Source organism: Camellia sinensis, chromosome 2 (assembly GCF_055761805.1).
Source record: "Camellia sinensis isolate YWXY chromosome 2, ASM5576180v1, whole genome shotgun sequence".
NCBI classification, from domain to species: Eukaryota; Viridiplantae; Streptophyta; class Magnoliopsida; order Ericales; family Theaceae; genus Camellia; species Camellia sinensis.
The window spans coordinates 189,231,519-189,256,513 of record NC_138962.1 but is presented as its reverse complement, the minus strand read 5'-3'; the positions used below and the strand labels follow the sequence as shown (position 1 = coordinate 189,256,513).

Here is a 24,995-nt window from a genome sequence, read left to right as displayed (position 1 = left end):
TGTGACAAAGAACAAAGGATACTTGACCTAAGTCTAATACTTGTTATAATTAAACCACAATGTCACTATCATTGGACTAGTGAATCGGCTACGTATGTTACTTTCCATCATTTGATCTTGGTAATCAAAATTGGGTTACAAAATCGAGTAATGTTAGGTTTCATAAAAGGAACATCATGAAAAATTTTATGAAGGTTCTCTACTCTTAAATTACACACACAATAATTTAATGATAAAAAATTTTTATAAAATATTTCATGATATTTCTTTCATTATCCCTAACATTATTGTACAAAATCATTCATTTAGAAAAGCAAGAAGCATGAATAGGATTTCAATTATGATGCACTCTGATGTAGTTGGAAAAACAGAGGGGCTACCAAGATTTTTTATTCAGAGGAATAATAATTTATGGATCAAATTCATTTTATATATAAGCCTATAGGCTATAGTTCCTTAATTTATTAGTCTCCTACCATACAAATCTGAAACAGAATCACCAAATGCCAATGCCTTACACCAATCACCAAATGCATTGTTTTCTTATAGTCCAAAACAAAATCATAATTCTTACCCTCTACACCAATTACAACAATTATAACGCTTTTGAGACATCACTTGACCATACTCCAAGACCACTGAATAACTTCTCGATGCAGAAAGAGTTTAAGACAAATTTCTCGTAGGCCTATATAATAGCTGGATTGGTTAAGCTATAACCCCCATCAACCAAAAGGTTCACTCCGCTCACGTACTTGGATTCATCACTTACAAGGTACAACGCAGCATCCGCCACATTTTCACTCTCCAGCACCGCCTCCTTTAAGTTGCCTCGCCTCAGAAAACACCACCTTCGCCTTCTGCTTCCCTTCCCGTCCCATCGCCAAAGGCATATTCTTTAATGTCAATGATGTGGCTACAACAAAAGGAGAGATGCAATTGACTCTAATCCCATACTGCTCCAATTCCACACACAAGTTCTTAGTAAGGCCTACAATGGCATGTTTTGAAGTTGTGTAGTCATGCGCAGCTAAACCCGAAGTCACTGAAGCCATGCTTGAAGTGAACAAAATGGTGCCTTTCTTGGCTGGAATCATAACCCGAGCAGCGTGTTTGGCTCCCAAGAAAGCTCCAAAGAAATTCACATCGAACACCCTTTTGAAATCTTCACAATCCGCTGCTACAATTCTTGGACCAATCTTATCAGAAATGCCTGCGTTGTTGAACATTATGTCGAGCTTGCTGTGCTTGGCGATGGCGGTGTCTACAACGTTTTGGTTGTCGGATTCATTGGTAACGTCGCAATGAACGAAGGAAACTGTTTCTTGTGAGTTAATGTCTGCACAAAGGGAGTGTCCAAGGTCATCTTGGATATCGGCGGCAATCGCTTTCGCACCATGTCTTCAGTGTTGGCCCTGGGCATGGGCCAACGAGGCCATGGCCTAGGGCCTCAAAATAGATACGAAAAAGGGTCTCCTTCTATTATGATTTAGTATAATATATTAGGTATGTTTTAAGTTTAAAAAAAATTAAAGAAGACCTAAATTAACTTAAAATAAATTGACCCATTACAAAATTGAAAAGCCTATTCAAAAAAATTAACATTATTATCCATTGAAAATAGACCCAAAAAAGGGGTCCTTCTATTATAGTTTATTGTAATATATTAGGTATATTTTAAATCTAAAAAAAATTAAGGAAGACTCAAACTAACTTAAAATAAATTGACCCATTAAAAAATTGAAAGGCCCATTTAAAATAATTAGCATTGTTATCTATTAAAAATGATTTTGCAAAAAAATTAGATTATGCAAGTATGATTGATTTATTTGCTTCTAAAAATGCAAAAAGTGCGAGGACCAAGCGACACTTATTAATTGTTGTAATGTAATACTAAGTATTTTTTGTAATTTTAACATAATTTTTTTATCTTTTATCTTCATTTTTTTTTTTCATTCAATAAAAAAAAAATCTAAAAACCCTCAAAAATTTATTAGTTAGCTATTGACTTTGGGTCCCAGAATTCTCAAGCCGGGCTTGCATGTCTTACAAAATGCCTTGCAGTAGTCTCGCCAATGCCGCTAGCGCGTAATCACAGCAACCTTACCTTGTAGCCTTACAAGTTTACAGTAAAGGTACGTGCAAAGACTCATACACGGAAAAATATCCAAAAGTACCGAATTTATACATAGGAAAAACATTCAAAGGCATAGGACTTGTCTGGTGACATTTATGTTTATATTGTTTTTTATATTTACAAAAAATTTGAAAATGGTAAACAAAAACTTGTTTGCAATTTTTTTTCTTTTTCAAAAATTTAGAAACAATTTACAAATTTACTAAATTTTTGTAACTATAAAAAAAAAGTTAGTTCCACTTATTTAGAATATATATTTCCCTTCTTCCTTGTCCCACCTCCTCCGGCCACCTCTAATCACTACCATCAGCAAACCCTTACCTCGGTGATCAGTAACAACCTTCGATCACCACCTCCACATGGCCAACAACCAGGGCCGGCCTTGAGATTTAAGAGGTCTAACACGAATTTCGGAAATGGGGGCCCCGCTTATATTGAAAAAAAAAATCTATGGACAAAACGATAAATTACAACTTTTTTATTTGTTTGTAACCATAAAAAAATTTACTTGCACATACAAGTATTAAAATTATAAACAAAACAATTTAATGAAACAAAATTAGGGAAAAGAAATTAGGAAAAAATTATTCAATTAAAAATCATAAAGACCTAGGTAAAAAAATTAGGGTAAAATTATTTATTCCACTAAAATCTAATAGATAAAAAAGGTAAAAAAAAAAAATTAGGGCCCATATGTTGTATGTATTGTTTTTCTTGGGCCCAAACACTTTTTATTTTTTTAATATATATTTTCATTTTAATAAATATGAGTCAAACTACACTTATAAATAAATATGGGCTAAACCATATATGGACCCAATAAAATATTTTGAGGCCCTTTAAATTGATCCTTAAAAAAAATAAAAAAATAAAAACATTAAACCTATAACATTTTACAATTTGAGAGCCCTACTTTTAGAGCCTAAGACACAGGCCTTACTGGCCTTAGTGGCCCTGCCAACAACCACATCCATCCACAATTTGAGACTGTTAACAATCTCCTTCAATCATCACCTCTTACCGGCCACCTCTTTCACTTGTTTTCAAAAACTCTTCCCCCTCCCCCAAAACAAAACACACACACACACAAAAAAAAAAAAAAAAAAAAAAAAAAAAGAAAAAAATTGTGAAACCATAGACAAATTTTTAGATGGTTTTACCATATGATTCCATCTATTCTAAAATTTGTGTACGATGATAACATAAATCAAATGTTGGGGCAAGAAATTTTAGAGTACCTTTGGGCAATCCTAGGTAGGATGGAAGAGACTTTCACCATATCTTCAGCTTCTTATGTCTAATGAATGGGAGAACTTCATTGGGAACCTTGTATATATATATATATATAACTCCATTGCAGAATTGATAGAATCTGTAGAATAATATATTAAGGGCTGTATGAGAGGGTTCAAGAAAGTAGTTGGAAAATTCGAAGATCTTCGAAGATCCTTGAAGAACAACTTCGAATTCTCTAGAAGATGATGAGAGGCTTAGATTCTTCAATAGTCTCAACTTAAGAACACAAGAGTAAAGGAGATGATGGAGATAAGAGATTGGATGAAGAAGAAGGTGTTGGAACAATCTTCTGTGTAAATAAAATAACTCGAAATAAATTCAAACAAAATAAATAAATAACATACCGGATTTATTTATCGAATTGAAATAAAATTAAGACCAAGTCGAGTGTGTGACACTCTGTCCTTAAGACAGATTCGCCCCGCTACGGTGCTTACGGTTGAGTGGCGTCTATCTCCCAGGATACAATGATCTTCACAAATTTATAGAAGCACTTCAAATAAATTTGTTCGGCGAACCAAACCTATATTCTAACTCTCTGAAAATTTATTTCTAAAATTAGAATGAAGAATAATGCAAAGGTAGAAAAATCTGGATAACACAAAGGAACAAATTATCACTAAATTTTCGAATTCCTAAAAACTGCTGAAAAAGTTTATATTTATAGGCAACCAAAAATGGTCCGAACAGGTGCCACTGTTTAAGTAAAACGGTGCACACCAAACTTAAACAATGCACCCATTAAATGAATGGAGGTTTTTGTCCGTTAGTGGAAAACAAATGTCTGTTTGAGCAACTGTTCCAAATTCATTTACATAACCTATTTTGAATATATATATATATATATATTAAATCATTTGAATATATATATATATATATATTAAACAAATTGAATAGTTTAATAAATAAATGAAAATGTACAAACATTTAGGAAACCACTTAGGAATCTAAAAATTTAAAATTAGAATTAAATTAAATTCTTACAAAGACAAATTTTAGGAAACTATATAGGAATCCAAAATTTGAATTTTAGAATTAAATTAAATTCCCACAATAATTTTTTTTTTTTATTGAAAAAATTCAAAAGAATTTTATCTAAATAAAAATTAATGTTAAACCCGAAAACGACGTCAACTTCCCATTCACTCATAAATGGTTTTAACGTTCTGTCTTCACCGTGTAACTTGCCACGCAGCAAGGAACACGTCACCTCTTCGAACCCACCCCAAAAAGACGTTTGGGGCCCACACAAATTGGGCTAAAAAATAAGCCTATAATAAACCATTTTCCAACAGAAGGCAAAGTAGCTCTAGAGAGAATAATGGCAAGGCTCTCCCATGGATCTCCCACTTTCACTCTCAAGGTTGATAATGGAGAAGGGAAATTAGTTCTTTCCCAAGAAATGTCTCTCCAAAATCCATCTCTTGTAAAACTATGGGTGGGTGCTATTTATAGGCACCTCATGATGTAAGATGGAGCCCATGTGTAAGGTACATGGAGAATATTCTCTCTAACCACCTTGTCGAGGAGGTGACCTCTCCGAGGATGAGGAAAACCCCGAAGAGGAGATCAACCTCTCGGCGAACCCTTCTTCTTAGCCACACCTAACCAATGATCCCCAATCATCCCAAAGGGTTAGGGGTAGTCCTAGAGGACGTCCTGCCGCATAAGGGTCAAGGGTAGCTCAAGAGAACGCCTTGTCGCAAATATTGCCGAGTCTCAGGGACCCCCTAAATCGTGCCACCTCGACCTGGGTTTAGGCTAGTTTAACCGAAGAGTGAATTTATCTCCACTCACCGTCCTCGGGATCGGGTCCTTTGTTCGGACTCCATTACGCCCATGGTTCTGGTATGTAGATCCCAGAAAGCTCCGAGTCCGCAAGTGTTCTAGGACTCATTTATGGAGCGGCTTCTGGATTGCATCTGAATCTGTTCGAAGCCAAATGCTTCGGATCTCTAGATTCGTGGATTCGAATCCTTTCGAGCCCGAGTGCCTCGGGTCTTTAGGCTTGCTCAATACCCTTTCGAGTCCGAGCCCGAGTAAGTCTCTAAGTTCGTGGTTCTGAACCCTTTCGAGGCTTAGAGCGATTCAGCCCGTTTGATGGCGATAAATTCGGGCACACCAACCTTAGACTATTGGGGCCTAATTAATTTAGTGGGCTAAAATTAGCCCCTCTTACAAGGGCACATGGCATTGACCATCCCTGAAATTGGGAAAATTATCATAAGTGGGTGTTTGGGTTGGCATTTTTAGTGGTTTTTTTTGTCCGTTTCTTTCGTCTATGATGAACTTTTTGTCAAAAACTTCAAAAACTCTATATTTTTTATTTTATTTTACTTGATTAGACTGACTGGAAAAATAAAAAATAAAAAATAAAAAGAAAAAAAAGTTAGAAAAGACCAAAAAAAGCATAAAGTAGTTGCCTTTTTTAAAAATTTTATTTTTTTAAGATACGTCTACACAAATTAGACTTGAAGAGTAAATGTCTTTGACATAATTTTTTTTAAAAAATATATCACTAAAGACAAAAAAAATTAAAATATAATTTTTTAACTGTATTCCACAAGTTTGCATAATTATATCAACTTCCCTTCAAGCCTAAGTATTAGCAAACAAAACAAATGCAAACGGTTTCTGAACATAGAAATAATTAAAAAATAATATATACATTTAGGTCTATTTTGGCAAGTAATTAAAATAGTTTAACAGTCAAAACATTACTACTAAAAAATCAACTCACCTCTTTACTTTGCATGACTTTTCATAAAAAATAAAAAATTTAATTAAAATTACTACTTCTCAAAATAACCCGAAGTTGTGTTTGGTTCACGGAGATGGAGAAAGATTTGAAAAGGGAAAAAAAAAAAAAGATAAAATGTGAATAAAATATAATTATATTTCACTTGCGTAAACCACATTTCTCTTTCCCTTTTCAAATTACTGTCCATATTCATGAAACAAACACAGCCTTAGTGTTAGAGATATGATAATATCATCTTTTCATTCATATTACTAACGAATAATCGATGAAAATAAAGTTTTATGTTATATGAATTAAAATTTTGAAAAGGAGCATAGCTTAATTATATCAAATGTACAAGACTTGGTGTATTTTTTCTAAACCTTAAATATATTATTGTAATTTATGTAATATATGATTATCCAAATAGCCAAACAGAGAGTACATTTGGAGAACAGACAAAGAAAAGAAGAATTGAAGATGCCCCGATATAGAATTGATATAAATATATCCAAATGTTAAGCCAAACAGATAGTTGATTTGTAGAAGAGATAAATAGTAAAGACGAATTGGAGATCAACTTTGCCTATATGAATTATTTTGTGATATTTTTGTAAGTAGAAAGTTCATAATTAAAAGGCCTTGTTAACAATTGTCTTTAGGACACAAGTAAAAAAAGAAAAAAAAAATTGAAGAATACACGACACTTTTCACTAAATTCAATACATTTTTACTAAAATAAATATACTTTTTTAAAGTTTTACATATTTTTAAGGCACTTTATACATACTTCTCAACATTAAACAATGCATAGAGGACACTTGTTAGCATTTGCCATAATTAAAAAGTAAAATTTTAAATTATTCCTCCTTTAATTATTTGATAATTAGTTGTTTTTTAATTTATTTTTATTTTAATTAGTTGCAAACAAATAAAAATCCTAACAAATCGCATTAAGGATTGGTTTGGAAATTACGATTTTTTATTTATTTTTTACTTTTTTAAGATAAAATCATTTCTATAAAAACCGATGCACTTGGTAAATACTAAAAACAAAATACTTTTTGTTATTGGAAAAGTTTAGTGAATCCTACTAAAATATAGCTTTTTGTCAAATTTTATTTATTTTTTAGCAGAAAACAATTTAAAATTTTTTACTTAATTAGCCAAAAAATACATTAAATAAAAATAAAATAAAATAAAAATAGCAACAACAATAACAACAACAAAAAATCAAACACAACCTAGAGCTAGATATATGACTTTGAAATTTATTGAAAAAATATGTAATCCAAATTTAATTTTATATGATAAAACTCTCATTTATAATCCACATTACTTTTTCAGAAAAATTTCAAGCTATCTTTTCTTGGCATATATTTAGATTTCATTTGACAAGTGAGTTCGAACTAATTTAACTTACTAGAAAATAAAATAAATTTAAAAATTAAGAAAATAAAATATTATATTTAAATTATAATCATTTCATTTTCTCTCACACAAAATTATAAAAAAATCAAAAAAAAATTATAAACGAAACTTTTTAACCAAGTTAAAATAATCAAAAATCGAACTTAAAAAATGTGTATTTTCTCCAAGTCTCAAGTTCAAGGAACCATTTTTAGGAACCTTATGAGATTGGCCTAGTGGGTGTAATCTAAGACTTCAAGGTGTGTTTTCTCTAGGTCTCAAATTCCACTCCAACAAGATGCTATCAATTCCTTGAGATCACGTCTACGAACTCTATCTAAGATTTGCCCAATACCATAACCCAACACCCGGTCATAATAATAATAAAAAAAAAAAAAAAAAAAAAAAGAAGGAAACTTTTTAGGAGAAAACGTGGAGTTTGCCGAAAAGATTGTCATAGCCTAAGAGCATCTAGTCAAAAGCACAATAAACAAGGATATTTTCATAATCAAATTCCAATAGATAAAAATATCACTTGACTAAACAATGATTATACCAAAAGCACATCAGCTAAATGCAAAATTTTCACACTAAAAGAAAGATACAGTATGAAATAAAACTCTAACTATGCAAACTGAAAAAGTAGTTTCCTGTTTGTATGAAAGGAGATTCATACCAAGAAATAGCATCATGCACTTTTTTCCCATCATGCCGTGTGAATGGGAGGAGATTCATACCGAACATTTTCATAATGTGATGTATAGGGCATCAAAATCATGACCTAATCTTGTTTCACAAAACGGATATCCTCCTTTTTCACAATATACTGTAACAAATGACACCATAATTCTAAAAAAAAAAAAATCACTTTTACACAGAGAGAGAGAGAGAGAGAGAAATCATAAACCAGATTGCTTTGTCCAGCGAGAAACAAACATTGGTGATGCTCAAATTTGTGGATTCCTTATAATTTTCTTAAGCAAATAACAGAGACAAGTGAAGACTTTGAAAACATAAAGTGTTTCAAAACCAGTCACAGAAGTACTTCAATACCCACATTTGTTGTTTACAATATCAGATTGACTAAACATCTGTTGTTTGAAACGACTGTTCAACCTCAGTTATGGTGCTTCGAGCTTCATCAATTTCTGGGCCTTCTTTCTGGTTTGACTCCTCCAACTCAGCCTGAAATCAAATACGTAGCTTAGTTGAGTAAATGCCACAAAACTGAATTTTCTCTATGTTCTTTACAACTGTGTCCATAAATTGGAATGGAGGGAACAACAGTCAATATAACAATCCAATTTAGCTTATATCACCATACTTTATGTCCAAGTCTAATACCTGGACAAACAAATAAGAGGTGCAAGGGCAGCTAATGAGAAAAAAATTATTCCAGTCTTTTGCATTGAGAACAAGGTTTTTTTGGTTGTTAGCATTGGGAGTGAAGCACTTTTTGTGCCAGACTTATTTCCTTATTGAAGCACAGCACTTATCGAGCATTCATTGTTGTTCAGATGATAGAATGCAAAAGCCACCACTATTCAACCAATGATCCCTATTTTGTTCCTTGCCCAAAAAAAAAATAAAATAAAATAAGAGAGAGAGAGAGAGAGAAGAAGAAGAAGAAGAAGAGATGTTAATGTTTCATTTTTATTTCAGTAATTTTAGAATTACTTCACTTTGATAATCTAGCATGAAGTCTAGGCCAACCCTCCCACGCTATACCTTAAAGCATGATAAGCAAGACTGGAAATTCCATTATGACAACAGCATCTTTTTTGCTACAGGATGGCCCCAGACCAACCTCAACCCTCATCGCGTTCAAAAAAAAAAACTCAACCCTCGTGGGACATCCCCTCCAGGAACCATGAAATAAATTAATAAATTAACCCAGATCAAGGTTCAAGGAAGCAGCAAAAGCAGAATATTTCAGTGCTTGTGAGGAAATAAGTATTTCTGAAGAGAAAATGAACAGTTTAAGATGAATCTTCACAAGGACCATTAAGCAGATCTAATCCAACATAGATTTCTTGGGTTTCAGAAACTGTAGTTTCCATCCCTGTAGTTCTCCCCCTCCCAAAACCATGGAGGTAGCATGCTGTTTTGATTATTCTTCAATTGCAAATTCCAATGCACCCAATTGCAAAATCAACAAAAATAAAAGCAGATAATCAATTTTGATGTTTCGTTTTTGGTCAATATAAGAACGTCATTAAATCAGCTGTAATATTAAGCACTAGTACAATCCATTAAGAGAAATACAATACCAAGGTCCCCTTTAGGTCAGCCAATGCAGCCTCCAGGCGCTTGTGACAATCAGGAATCATCATCCTGGATTCAGCCAGCACATTTTCCTGCCCAAATAGATACAAGAAAAAGGTTTTCAGTAGAAGGGGGAAATAAAAGGAATGTCAACAAAAATCTCATTGCACAAATCAATTTGAATTTCTTCATCTAATTTGTTCAAAGGTGTCTGTTCCAGCCAATCCATCTTAATCAGTTATTTACAGCACCACAATGTGTTAATTTGTGAGTAGTGACTAGTAGTACCCCAGTTGAAAAGACATGTCATTTGATAAGATCCATACATTTGAATGAGTAACTTCATTCGGATAACAGAGACTTCCAAGAAAGAAAGGAAAAAACGACAAAGAAAAAGAAACAAAAGGTTGAATCAAGGCTGAGCTCTGCAGCAGTCACCCTCAGAGATTCAAAATTATAAATTGGCTATCAAGGAGAGTTTCAGCAACATGTCACCTTTGGTCACAAGCTTTGGGTTAGATATGATTGAGAGATTTACTGACCAAAAAAATAATCACCAAGGAAATACAAAGATTATTTTTTTAACACATTCTTGCACATATGAAGGTAGTTTAAACTATTTTTCTGTAAAATGCAATATCGGCAAAACAAATTTCATTTACATTTTTTAACCCAAAATATTAAGCTATGTTTGTGAAGAGGAGGGCCAGCTCCAAGACAAAGCCAATGAAGCAATGACTCTAGGCCTCATTTTGGAAGAGACCCCAAACACTGCTTGTCCCCCCCAAAAAAAATCCTTATCAAAAGACCCAACCAAGAAAAACCCTACAACATGTTTGTTTGGTGAAATTGAAGGGTGGGATTGGACTAGTAGTCCAACTGGACTACTCGTCCGTTGTTTGTTTCAAATTTTTTGCACCGGACTATTAATACCAAATTTGTTGGACTATTGTATCTCATGGGGGGGTGGGACACAAATCAGGGGATAACTCATCCCATAGGATTAGGTTGCCAAATTACATTGTTGACCCTCTAGTATTAAATATCTTTTTCCTCATGGTATTAATTATACTTAATAAAGTAGTCTCAATTTAAAACTAAAATAATTTTATTTAATTTTTATTGATGTTTTATTTATTTAATTTTTTTAAAATAATTTTTTAAAGATATTTTGTTGATGTTTTATTTTAAAATTTTGTTGATATTTTATTTAATTTCATTATTTAAATTTTAATAGATGTTTTATTTAATTATTATTATTTCTTAAATTAAATTTATTTAAAATTTTAATTAAAAAATAGCATATATTTTTATTGATATTTTATTTAATTAATTTATTTAATTTTTTTAAAAAAATTATTTAATTGTGCAAAAAAATAAAATAAAATAAATTTTTATTTAATTTAGCTAAAAGTAATTAAAATATTAAAGATATGTTTAATATTACTATTACTTAGTAAATAATTGAAAACGGTAAAATAGTCATTTGAGCATTTATCATTCTCCATAATATCCCAAACAAACATAGGATTCATATCCTATTCAACCAAATAGTCATTTCCTGACATCTAATCCCATGACTAAACAAACATGGGATACATATCCTATCCAGCCAAATAGTTCCACGACTATGAATCCCAATATTACAATCCCCCTTATCCAGTGCATCCAAACAAAAATGTTGTTACTTATCCAAAGGCCCAGAAAAAATCTATACAATACTCAGCCAAAAAAATCTAATCATAAAGCCACCAATTGTGAAGATTCAAAGAATCCTCTTTGTCCAAAGGCCCAACCACCAAAAAAAAAACCAAAAAAAAACAAAAAAAAAAAAAACAAAAAAACAAAAAAACAAAAACAAAAAAACAAAAAAAAAACCTCAATGTGCAAAGACTCCCAATCAGAAGGACTGATAAAAATAAAAATAAAAAAAACCCTCTAAATTTACAAGTACACTTTCTTACAATTATGGGTAAATAAATTATGCCCATCTGGTCAACCATTCTCTGTTATCTTTCAATTGCTTGGAATGGACTTTTATCGATAAGTAATTGATTGCAAACAACATTGACAAGAGAAGAATTCAACTTTTGAATGGGCAAAAAATTCATATTTCACTGTTTTCAGGAGAAAGTGGAAACTAATCCAAGAGATCGTGACCATTCATTATGATTAAAAATTTGGTTCATTATGTTCAACAAAAATTGTGAGGGACTTCAACTTGGCTTATCTTTAGTTTAGACATCAATCAAAAGGAGTAATGTTATGATTTGCCTCATGAAATAATCTCTTAAAACAAAGGCACAAGTAAAATAGGATACAAAGCAGACCAGGCAATATACTCAAAATATGCATATTTGAACAACCATTTTAATCCCAGAAATTGAGGAATAAACCTTCAAACAAAATCAGGTAACAAACACACTCAAGCATGCGATGAATTAATTTCACTTTCACTACTACAGATCATATACCTTTCAGATAACCTGTTTAGAGAAGCAATGTGATCAAATAATTTTGTAGCAAACCATGAGAAAGTTGTCAATGCAATGCAAAGAAGCTCAGCAAAACTATACAACTCACAAGTCAACTACTATTGTACCAAGAATGAGTGAAGAAATTGCATACACCTCCGGAAACACAAGAAAATAATGTAATATGAATGTATGATAGAATCCAAAATTGAAGATTAGGTAGAATAGTGTGACATAGAAAGGCATACCAGAAAACTAAGACTATTTTCAGAACAACAATGCTAAAAAAAATACAGAAATGATTTTGTTCTAAATGCCATGCAAAACATAGAAAGTTCCATGCTTTGCTCAAAATGACATGCCAAGGTATGCAACCACAAGTTTAGAACTCATTAATATTTAACATGTTGCCAAATTTTTTATGCAAATCTAAAGAAAAATAGAAGCCCAGCTCCTTTCTCCTTCATATCAGCAGTCTTTGCAGCTTCTCTCTCAATCTCTTTCTCATAGGAATGTATCTCCCTAACGATACGTTTGCAAGTAGACATCTTGATTTTCAGATTTCTAAGAGTTGTCATGTTAAGCCTGTTAAAGGAAACATTACCCTGTGAAAAAGCCTTTTTTCACACAAACAAAACCAGGTGATGAAAAAAAGCATCACAAGTTCACAAATCTGAAACTGTGTGCCTCATCTCATCCAATCTTTGAGGCACCAAACAAAGTAGCAGCCCGAGGTTTTTTTGAAGCTTCAGGCTAAACATCTAAATGAGGCCTTATCCTCAGAAAATTTGGACCTTCATTAATAAGATTTTTTTACATACATATTTTTTAGGCGGGTCTTGAGCGAAAGGGTAAATGGCTTAATGGTTGAGCCACCTCTGCATCGAATCAGTAGAATCATGTGTTTTCCACGAAAACATAAAACAAAAAGATATATTCCCGAATCAAAATAGAGAAGATACAATGCTTAAGTGTATATATCCAACCATAACAAACTACTCAAGATGCACAAAGCAACAAAAGTTCCCGTAACAAAGATTCACACAAACTGCTAGTATTTTGCAGACTTTGTTCAATAATTTGTCAAATTAATAAGCACTGAAGTGAATTTGCCATATTTAGGAAATGGTTCAACAAACCCTTTACTGGTTGTGTCATTAATTTCTCTCTCAAACACTAACTATAGCTTGAGAACGAAAAAGATAGCAGGATTATCAGCTAGAAGCTCGAAGAAAATGCCATTTTTGATAATGTATAGCGGTAAATGCAAAACCCATCGCTGCATTAGCTCAATATTCATTTCAACCAACTCCCTAAGAGGGGACTAGGGTTTTGTATACAGTGGAATTTGGAGATTGTAAATGGCTAAAACTCTGTGTGTGTGTGTGTGTGTGTGTGTGTGAGAGAGAGAGAGAGAGAGAGAGAGAGGGAGAGAGAGAGATTACCTCGAAAAATTGGATCTGCAATTGCAATCGAAGTAAGGTTACACGCAGGGTTCAATCCTCTCTGCTTTCTCAATTTCTTATGGTCCACACCATCTCCAGTGAGTTATTAATTTTTTATGAAATAGTTTGATGAAAAATTGTTGACTGGGTGGTTTTAATTTTCTGGATTTAGTTTTTTTTTTGAAAATTTTATTTTTATTTTTTGTATTCTTTTATTTTTAGTAAATATTTTTAAAATTTTAAGTAATTTTTTTTAATTTTTTAAATAGTAAAAAATATTTTAAAAATTAATAAATATACGAAAATATGAAAAATATATGGGGCAATGCACCAATAAATCATAAATTTATATCTTTTGAACTGGTTGGTCCTATCTTATATCTTATAGTCCAACAAGTCCCAATCCAATGTTAATGACCAAAATATATGTGTTACGTCGCATTTGGGAACTTATGGTAGGGGTAAATGTGGATTTTCCCAATCGCGAATTTACGTCTATGCCCACAGCCATAGAAGAAGGGTTTTTTGTTTTCCCTCTAAAGCGATCGAAATGGAAGTGTCGTATATGGCTCTATTTTCTGATGTTAATGGCGTAATTGTAGACCCTAAACATTACACATCCCCTTCCCTGTTGATACGTTTACGTTGGTTGTTTGAAGAGGCCGTGTCACCGTTGTGTGTATCGTACGTCGGCCGACAGAACATTATCTATTCGTTAACGGTGATTGTGTAAGCTACAAATGGCGTCAGGTGTGTATTTCATTATGATGTATTAACACTGCTGTCGTGTATGTTGTTTTACATTGATGTATTTGAATAGTGTAAATTGTATGAAATATTATTGCCATCAAGTTATTGTTGAATTTGTGTCGCGGTATTGGTCCAAGTGAATGGGAGGTTGGGTTTTGCTAAGTGCATGTTTGTTCCATGTGGTCGTGTGGTGTGTGTTTGAAATTTGTAGGGTTGAGCTCTGATGGTTGTTGAGGTATGTAGTGGGTTTGGTGTGTTTGAAGATTGGAGCTCTGTTTTTTTTTTTTTTTTGTGGGGTGTTGGAACATTGGAGCTCTGTTTTTTTTTGTTATTCACAGTGAATCTGTAACTGTAATCCTTCGTTTATTGTGTTTGTGTCATATTTATGATAACACATCAACAGACCATCATGCACAGACCATAACAAAAAAAAACAAAAAAATTACAGCGGACAAATAAAAACACACCAGAATGAAAACCACAGTGCAAAAAATACACCCAAAACGAATAAAACCCACTCACTTGCTGCGATTGAGCAATCCACACCAGAACGAACCTAGCAAAAGGACACCAAAAATTGTTGTTCCAATCAGGTAATCCACATCAAAATAACTGAAGCAAAATGGCACCAACAAATTTATGTAATGACGCATAAATGGATACCACCAGAAATGGCCAACAACACAGTCAAAATTACCACAATCTTTGCCGGGAAAAAATACGTTGAATGTTAATCAAAATCCCAGGCAACACGTTACCATTTTCTTATCCACTACCAAACAGAATATCCCATTTAGGAAATCAAACCAAACAAGGGTACAAATGTAAATTGAAATAGGACGAATTCATCCACAAAATTCTTACCAAAAAAATAGGACTAAATGGTTTACAAAAAACTTCTAGGACTAAATGGTGTAATTTTTTTCCATATAGGATTTATGGGTAATTTTTCCAAAATGGGTATTGAATTTTAATTTTTTTGTATTTTTGATATATAATGATTTTTTTTGAAAAAATCACAAATATTGTACTTTTTAAGTGTATTTATGTTAGGTGTGTCTAAATATTAAAAAAATTGCTTAAAATATTAAAGGAAATTCATTGAAAACAAAAGAAATACGAAAATAAAAAAGTAAAATTTCTGAAAAGTGTGTTTTTGGAAATCAAAACCAAACAGTTTTTCTACTCTAATGGTTTCATTAAATGAGTATTGAATTAAGAATATCAAAAATCTTTTACTAAATTGAGGATGTTTGAGACTTTTCATCATTTTCACTGTTTATAAACGTTGCATTTTCAATCCCAGATGTCCTCCAGATGACCATCTCTTTGCAAAATTTTGTGAAAAAATTACACTAGCCGGTCGAACATCCGCCCGGTCGTCCGCGTCGGTTGATTGGTGTACTTTGGTTTGGGGTGTCCTAAAAAAGTGTACTTTTTGTCTTTTTGGACTAAAAAAGTTGAGAAAAAAATATGGAGGTTTGGGTTAACTTTTTGACTTTTTATGAAAAAATGTGTATTAAAAAATTGTATAAAAAAAGTGTGTAAGAGATGATTAGAGAGGGGTGGGCCCCAGTCGTACAACCGGCTGGAGTGAATTGGAGTTGGAAATTATTGGCTAATTTTTGTACAAAACACTAGACGGTTTTGTTTGGCCCGTGGGGGTCATCACGGATCCCATTTTAATAATCTGAACCGTTCAGTGTGTGTAACTCGTCGAACACTAGGTACCTGTAAAAAATCACGTTAATCGGATATTGGTAGCTATCTGATCAGATTTATTTATTTTTCAATCATTAATTATAACACCATCCATTTGTTGTACATAACTGATTTGATCATATAGTTATCGATATCCGATCAATATGATTTTTTGCAGACATATAGTACTCGATGATTTCTACACATTGAACGGTTCAGATTATCAAAACGGGACTCGTGATGACCCCCATGAGACAAACAATGGTGTGTGTAAAAACCACACCCAATCATTTCTTTTTTCTCCACTGCCGCACACAGGAGCTGCACACACATCAATTCGGTGAATAGTGATTTTGAAGAAAATTAATTTTTTTATTTTTTTTTTTGGTGAATAGTGATATCTTTTTGGATTTTGGAGTAACTTTTTGACTTTTTGACTTATATAGGATAAGCCAAACCAGCCCTTAACTTAGTTTTTAAATCATAATTTAGATACAACATGTTAACCAAATATATTTTTAAACAGCAGTGATAGAGACCACTAAAAGTGGTGCTCTAAAGCAACCACTAATGATATGGCATCTACTTTTTTTATAAAAAAAAAAAAAAACAGACCCAACAACATTGTGGTAGTGGGTGGTGGCACTAATTAGTGCTCCCACTCATTTTTCATTTTTAAAATGCAATTTAAAATTACTTTCAAAACTCCTTTTTTTTTTAATTGTTATTAATTAATCAATCAATCATCTTTTCTCTCTCCTCTTCTCTTCTCTCATTCTCTCACATTTTATACATCAATCAATCAAAAAAAAAATTAAAAAAATTACAAATCATTCCAAAATTATTTTCAAAACTCATAACCAAACAAATTTTCTATTTTCAAATCATTATTCAAAAACTCAAAACACAACTCCACATTTAAATTATAATTCTAAAATTAAACCAAACAGACAGCATCAATCTCAAAGTTTCACTATTATAATAAAATAAATTTTTAATTTTAATTTAAACTTTATTCTTTTAATTTATTTTCAATTTAAATTATAAACCTGTTTCTATTAGATAAAAAAGATGAAAAAAAATATTATTTTAGTTATTAAATTTAATGTAGGTATATATAAAATGTTTAAAATACATTTTTTATTAAATTTAATAATTAAAATATTTTTCTATCAGTTTTTGTTAATAAAAAATGACATATGATTTAAATTGAAAATAAATTAAAAAATAAGAATTTAAATTAACAAAATTAAAATATAAGTTTTATTTTGTTAAAATAGTCAAACCCTAATTTTTTTTTTCTTTTTTTGTAAATATCCCAATTTTATTTGATATACGCTATGTTAATGGGAAATTCCATGATATACACCCCCCAATAATGGGAAGTTCCATGATATACACCCCCATATGTCCCCTAATCATATGTCATTTGTGATATTTCATTACAACAAAACATAACCTCCACAACTCCTAAAATAATCTGAACGACCAATAAATCAGTGAGAGTCATGGGGATCTTCTTTTGTGGGGTCCCAAACATTTTCCATTTCATTATGACTTATTGAAGCATTTTAATTATAATTTGATTATAACTTGTATTACACATAATTCATTATAATATTAGTTATGACATTATTTTAATTATGATTAAAAAACTCTTTGGCTATATATTATGTGGTGTTTAGGTATGACTTCTTCCTTTTTTATAGTTATGACTCACATACGATTGAAACCTCGTTTGTTAATAGTTTAAATAGTTAAAAAAAAATTTAAAAGTTATTATAAATTGTCTCATCATTCTTTTTATTTTTTTCACATTTTTCATAAAAAGTTAAAAAATTAACTAAAATAATCAATTCACAAACAAGTCTTGGAACAATGGTGAAAAATTACATTTTTATGCTGGTACAACTCTTGTGTGTACATGGTGTAAATTCATCCATGCGCTTTGGTGTAACTTTATACTTTTTTTGTTTGTCAAAGTTGCAACCAAAAAAATATATATATATTTATAGTGTAATTATTTTGTGACTAACCCATCTATTTGCAGTTTCCCCTAATTTTTTTTTAAAAAAATATTATTAATTTTAGCTCAATTTGATCATATAATTTTTTTTAATAAAAATTATCTCAAAAAAATCAATAAATAATAAATAATTACTAACCAATTTCAACATATTATCAACATTTTTATTAGGATAACTTACAAACATACCCTGGAGATTTGTTTAAAATACGAATTGTCCCTTATAGTTTTGAAAATTGCATCCACCCCCTTGAAGTTTTTAATTTCATAACAAATTACCCATTTTATCAATAAATTATCAAGTTATTTAATAGTTTTTAATAATGTCATAAATATATTTCAATTAATAATTCAGCTAATTTTATTATTATATAAAAGAGCAGTTGGAAATTTATTTTTTTAAATTAATTTTGTTAAATAAAAAATTCTTACAAAGGGACATTTGTAATTTTCTAAAATACAAGAGACAACACGTATTGTAATTTTTGGTAAAAATTGGGCCGAGCTATGTGATGGGCTTTGTGGCCCAAAGTGCCAAGGACTTGGTGAAACGGCCGCAATGTTACTCCGGCCCAGGAGAGGTATAGTTACTCCGGCCCAAGAGAGGCAAGGCTACTCCGGCATAAGAGAGACAAAGTTACTTCGGCACAGTGACTGTAAAGATACTTCGGTCCGAAAGCAACTTGGAGTTATACCGGTCTTGGGGTTATACCGGCTGAAAGTCGTTGGTCCGGTCTAAGACCGTACTATGGGTTCTACATGGAAAGCCGAGATAAGAAAGGGATAACACAAGAACCGAACTAAGGATGAGTTCGGTCTACACGGTGGCTCAGTATAGCCAAGTTTATCTCGGTCCTATGGCAGTCCGGCCATGGTACAAACCATCCCACTTGGTTTAAGCAGTGGGGGGGGGGTGTAAAAGGATAAGCATTATCCTTAGGAGTATGAATCCTAGGAGGACTCTGCATGGAGAAGTAGAAGTCCTACTAGGATTGTGCCACTCGAAACCTATATAAAGCTCACAAACATCACCTTGGAGGAGGTAACAGAACACAACACAATTTTGCTTCCTAAAAACATAGAGCTTCGTCTACTTGTCAAGTTTACTGACTTAGGCATCGGAGAGGTTTCCGGCACACACCCGCCGGCTAGCTCACGTTTGTGTTTTCAGGTGATAAAGCGACGTCGTACGGAGGAGCGTGGACTTGGTCAACAGGATTATACGAGAAAGCGTATTTCTTTCCCGTACAATTGGCGCCGTCTGTGGGAAGAACAGACAAGAACAAAAAACCTCTTGACTAAGCTTCTCCTTTTCTCAAATCAATGGCACACATTGAAGAACTACCTCAGTCCGCCGTCGACGGGCTAACACCAGATGGAGGCGCAAGGCGTGAGGGATTACCCTCTGTCCCTCCCATGGCGGACTTGGAGCCCCAACAACATAACTCCAGGAGGAGTGGCAGGGGAAGACGAAATACTAGCCCTCATCACTCTCGCTCACAAAGTCCTGACAGGCAAAGGAGGAGGATTGATCCCCAGGCCCTAGAAGATCGCGTGAAAGAACAAGATGAATTGATAAGAAAGATGGTGGCGGACATGGAGGCCTTAAAACGCCAGATGAAGAAAAAAGAAGTGGCGACAGGAGAGGGGCGCAAACACAAAACGCCCCCTCGCCACTCAGGAAGTCATGGTAGGAATACCACACCCTCACAAGGAGAGAGCAGAAGCCTCAGGACAGGCGACACTCAATCCTTGTCTTCCAGAACTCGTCACTCCAGGTCTGAGAGGACGAGATCTGAGAGATCCTACACTGAAGGAAGCACATATTGGCCCTCGCATTCACACCAAACTAGATCTAGACAGACAGAGCTACCCAGGTCATCCGACTTACGAACCGTGCTCGAAGAAAAAGCACGATGCAAGGAGGATGCCAGGGCGCGAGATCCGCGCAGAATGTCTGCCTTACAGCGGTTGGCTCCTCGGACGCATGGAAGCGTCGAGGTTGGAATGCCAATACCGCGCCCAGCATACGAACCAACGGACAAAGCCTTGGCAAGACTACAGACTTCACCGTTTGTTCCAGCGATTGAAAATGCTCCCCTACCATCAGGCTTCCTTCAACCGAAATTCACCACATATGAAGGGAAAACGGACCCGTATTCACACTTAAGTCACTTTCGCTAAGTCATGGCCATATACAGGCGAAACGAGGCCTTAATGTGCATACTCTTCCCATCAAGCCTTGGCGACCTAGGCTTGACTTGGTTCGAGAAACTTCCAGAGGGCAGCATAGCCTCCTGGGCTCAATTGGCAGAAGCGTTCGTAACAAGGTTCCGAACAAACACTAAAACACCGGTGGAGATCGACCAGTTACTCTCCATCGACATAGGGGAAAAAGAGACCCTTAGATCCTACAACAGTCGGTACTGGGAGACATTCAATCAGATTGGAGACTGCCCCACCAATCTTGCCATTGCACAGTATAAAAGAGGCCTTCCAATCGGAAACAGACTAAGGGACTCAATCACCATGACGCCACCTCTTACCATGGAAGCCCTGATGGAGAGAGTGCATCAGCACATCAGGGTAGAAGAGGATGGCGCACACGCCAAAGCAAAGTCAAGTGCAACCGCAGTACCAGAAAAGAAAAACTCAGCTAAGGTCAATACAGTAGATCGGTAGAATAGAAACGGACGTGGCAAACGAGATAACGGAGAAGACCCAGACAAAAGATGGTTGAGAATCCGCACTGTCATAACAACGGTATTCAAAAAACCGATATATCGGATCCTGAGCGAAATAAAGGATGAGCCTTTCGTCAAGTGGCCAGCCAAATTGGGAGAAGCTCAGAAAGACTACGACGACAGATCACGGTGCACCTTCCACAAAGAAAAGGGGCACCGAACTGAGAATTCCACGCCACTGAGACAGCACTTGGAAGAATTGGTGGCAGCAGGCCACTTGGACAAATACATTGAAGAAGGGACACAGCCAGCCCCCCAGGATCATAATAACCCTAATGGAATGCCGATCGACCCCCCCACAAGGTATTATCAATGTAATACATGGAGTCTTTGAACCTGAGCGTGTATGCGAGCTCAAGGGATCAATCAAAAAGGCTGAGCACTTTAGAGAAGTACAAAGTGCCTAACCTGCCTTTAAGAAGGGGAAGACAGAGGCAACAAACGTCATGTCCTTTTCGGACAAAGACTTAGATCGCATATACTGCCCCCATAATGATGCCCTGGTCGTCACTCTCCGAGTCAAGGATTTTGACGTCAAGCGGATTCTGATTGACCAGGGTAGTTCATGTGAGATCATGTACTACGAAACATTCAAACAGTTGAAGCTGCAAGACAAAGACTTGGCGCCTGCAGTCGCTCCCTTGATTGGGTTCAACTCCATGCCAGAATGGCCCGTCGGCAAGATAATTCTTCCAGTCAGAGCAGGAAGCGTAACAAAACAAGTGGAGTTCTGGGTATTGAAGGTCCCCTCCACTTACAACATCATCCTGGGCAGAACATGGCTGCATGCCATGCGATCGGTGGCATCATCTTACCACCAAGTAATGAGGTTCCCCAACGACGCTGGTACAATTGAAGAAGTATATGGAGATCAGATCATGTCAAAACAATGCTTCGCCACGGTGAATGGCAGCCGCGCTGCCAAAGGATATGTTCATTCGGTAGCAGAACCAGAAAGTAATGAGCACTTCGCAGACGTCGGAAAGGCAGCGGATCAGAAAGCAGTGGAGGATTTGGTAGAGGTAAAAATAGATGAAAAGAACCCGGATAAGTTCTTTCTGCTTGGATCGTCGTTGTCCAGCACAGAGAGGTTAGAGGTCTTGGAATTCTTGACCTCTAACATCGAAGTGTTCACCTGGACGCCCTACGACATGTCAGGCATTGATCCAAACTTCATCTGTCACCAACTCAATGTCCACCCATCCGCCAGACCAGTCATTCAGCGCACTTGCAGATCGGCGCTTCACCATGCTGAAATAGTGGCAGAAGAAGTAGGTAACCTGTTGGAGGCAAGAGCAATTCGAGAGGTGCACTACCCAAGATGGATCTCCAACACAGTCGTAGTGCCAAAAAAGAATGGTAAATGGCGTGTCTGCGTTGACTATAAAACAATCAACAAGGCATGCCCAAAAGATAGCTTTCCTCTACCAAGGATAGATCAACTGGTAGACTTAACGGCGGGGCACAACCGACTTAGCTTTCTGGATGCATACAGAGGCTACCACCAGATCGCCATGCATGAACCAGACCAGGAGGTCACATCCTTCACAACACCAAGGGGATTATATTGCTACAAGGTCAGGCCCTTTGGCCTAAAGAACGCAGGGGCGACATTCCAACGGATGGTTACCAAGATGTTTGAACCATTGTTAGGCAGAACAATGGAGGCTTACATCGACGACATGGTGGTCAAAAGCAAGGATGAGAATGACCATCTTAAAGACCTAGGCGAGATGTTCCAGATCTTGAAGAAGCACAAGTTGCGCCTCAATGCATCCAAGTGCGCATTCGGAGTAGGATCAGGCAAATTCTTGGGCTTCCTTGTGACCAACCGGGGTATAGAGGCAGACCCCTCCCAGATCAGAGCAATCCAAGAGTTGGAGAGACCAAACTCAGTCAAAGAAGTGCAGCATCTCACCGGCATGGCAGCAGCACTCAACCGGTTCATAAGTAGATCGTCAGACAGACTACGACCATTCTTTCAAGCTCTAAAGGCCAAGTTCGAGTGGGATGAAGAATGCGACCAAGCTCTGGAAAGCTTGAAGGAATACATGTCTTCCCCACCACTACTTGTTACTCCAGTACCTGGTGAAGAACTCTTTTTGTACCTGGCAGTCTCTCAGCACGCAGTTAGCGCAGTGTTGGTTCGTGCAGAAAGAATACAACACTTGCCCATCTTTTATGTTAGCAAGACATTGTTGGGAGCCGAAACAAGGTACTTGCCCTTGGAGAAACTAGCATTAGCCTTGATGATGGCCTCAAGAAAATTGGCACACTACTTTCATGCCCACACCATAATTGTCCTCACAGCTTTTCCACTAAAAGCTTTGTTTGAGAGGGCGAACTTTAGTGGGCGAATTTTGAAGTGGGCAGTAGAGTTGGGACAATTCGACATCAAGTTCCAACCCAAGACCGCAATAAAAGCCCAATCTTTGGTAGACTTCGTCGCAGAGTTTACTCCTGGAAGTCATCATATCTGCCCAGTCGACCTAACCGACACAACCGAACTAGGGACGAAAGTTGACGCCGGAATAGCGCAACCCCTAGTAGAAGGTAGTCAATCAAGTACCAAGGCAGACCAGACTAAAGACAGCAAGGAAGAAGCAAACCAAGGCTCACCAACAGTCCAACCAGATGACGAGGGGCAGACAACAAACATGGACCTTGAAGAAAACACCATCCTTGACCCCACGACATCATCTGACCCCTCCACTTGCTGGAAGTTATTCGTTGGAGAAATGTGGAAGCTCTTTGTGGATGGAGCATCCAATCGACATGGTGCAGGACTTGGCATAGTCCTCATCTCTCCAGACGGCCTGGTTGTAGAGCAAGCAATCAACCTTAGCTTCCCAGCATCCAACAATGAAGCGGAGTATGAGGCACTTCTCACAGGACTCAAGTCAGCACATTACATGAAGGCCACCGAACTAATGGTATACAGTGACTCTCTGCTGGTGGTAAACCAAATTTCTGGCGACTACGAAGCAAAGGATGACAGAATGGCTAAGTACCAAGAGCTGGTCAGAACAGAGATCAAGAAGTTTGATGTAATAAGGATAGAACAAATTGGCAGGGAGGAAAACAGCAGAGCGGACGAACTAGCAGGCCTCGCCTCAATGGCAGATACGTCCATCCCTCATCCATTGCTCATCGACTACTTACCAAGACCAAGCATAGAAGACCCCGAAGCAGAAGAGGTATGTTACGCAGAATTAGGCCCCTCTTGGATGGATCCCATCATCCTGTTCCTAAGAGACGGCATCCTACCAGGAGAGAAAAAAGAAGCCAACAAAATAAGAGCAAAGTCGCAGCGATTTTGGCTATCTCCATCTTTGGCACTTTACAAGAAGTCATTCTCAGGGCCTTACCTGAAATGCGTTCATCCCAGCAAAGTGGAAGCATTCTTGTTCGAAATACACGAAGGAGTGTGCGGAAGTCATCAAGGGGGAAGGTCGCTAGCTTACAGGGCCATTTCACAAGGATATTGGTGGCCATATATGCAAGCAGACTCAGAGAAATATGTGAAGAAGTGTGAGAAATGCCAAAAATTCGCGCACCAAATACATCAACCAGCAAGAGAACTCCTACCATTAACTAGCCCATGGCCTTTCGCAATGTGGGGCTTGGACATAGTAGGACCACTTCCAACGGCACCCGGCAACAGGAAGTTCTTTCTCGCAGCAACAGACTACTTCACAAAGTGGGTGGAGGCAGAAGCATTGGCATCAATCAAAGAAAAAGATGTGAAGAAGTTCGTTTGGCAGAATATCATCACTCGGTTTGGCATACCAAAAGCACTGATCTCAGACAATGGTACTCAGTTCGATGGCAGAATCTTCAGAAGCTTTTGCGAAGAATACAAGATAGAATTCTACAATTCTACACCGGCATATCCTCAAGCAAATGGGCAAGCAGAAGCATCAAATAAAGTCGTCGTGGATGGTCTAAAGAAAAGGCTAGAAAAGGCAAAGGGCAAGTAGGCGGATGAACTTCCTCATGTTTTATGG

General features: G+C 35.7%; 1 long non-coding RNA gene and 1 pseudogene across 1 annotated transcript; both read right to left on the bottom strand.

The window, feature by feature from the left end:
* Positions 1-688: 688 nt before the first annotated feature.
* Positions 689-3,416, bottom strand: LOC145819319 (short chain aldehyde dehydrogenase 1 pseudogene; annotated as a pseudogene).
* Positions 3,417-9,852: 6,436 nt separating this feature from the next.
* Positions 9,853-13,877, bottom strand: LOC145820506 (uncharacterized). The gene is made up of 2 exons (XR_014362208.1): positions 13,768-13,877; positions 9,853-12,907 (listed from the first exon to the last, which is right to left on the bottom strand). It is a non-coding gene; the product is annotated as an uncharacterized LOC145820506 (long non-coding RNA).
* Positions 13,878-24,995: the final 11,118 nt, after the last annotated feature.